The sequence below is a fragment of the Vulpes lagopus genome, chromosome 11, assembly GCF_018345385.1.
Source record: "Vulpes lagopus strain Blue_001 chromosome 11, ASM1834538v1, whole genome shotgun sequence".
NCBI classification, from domain to species: Eukaryota; Metazoa; Chordata; class Mammalia; order Carnivora; family Canidae; genus Vulpes; species Vulpes lagopus.
Window position 1 is genome coordinate 43,087,410 of NC_054834.1, and position 665 is coordinate 43,088,074.

Below are 665 nucleotides of genomic sequence, written 5' to 3' on the forward strand. Positions count from 1 at the left end.
CCCAACAATCAATAAATCCAAATGTAAACTAAAAACTTACAAATCTATGCTTTTTTTCAAAGACAAAGTGAGGTTACTATTCCAGCAAAAGAGTTTTTTATCCGTACTGTCATAGCAGCTTCTTAGAGTTTGCTAGGAGATTCCAGAGGAAACGACTCATATCTATTTCATTGTTTTGTTTAGCATATAGCATAGCGTATAACATCCTATACAGATGGATAAATATTCTATGGCATATAACATTCTATACAGATGGATAAATATTCTATGTTTTTGATGAAGAATAAAATGCACAAAATATTTAATATCATTTTGCCAAAGATTTAACTATAGAAAAATTGTGTCCAAGACTTTTAGTTTTACTATGAAAAGTGTTTCTCAGGTCTCATATTTGACTGGAATGGCATTACTATTTTAAATGCCTATAAACCTATGCTGTATGACATGAAAATGAATATCAACTGTAATTCTTCTCCAACAGCAAAGGGATATTATAACATAGAAAAAAATATTTGAGGGTTTATTTCTGAGAAAATACTTGAGATATTTTCATGAAAAAATATATCATTAATTAATGTGGATTCTAGTTAAAGTAGAAAGTATTACCACAGAGGTCCAATTTTATTTTCTCTTAAAAACAAAAACATCAATATAAAATACAGATT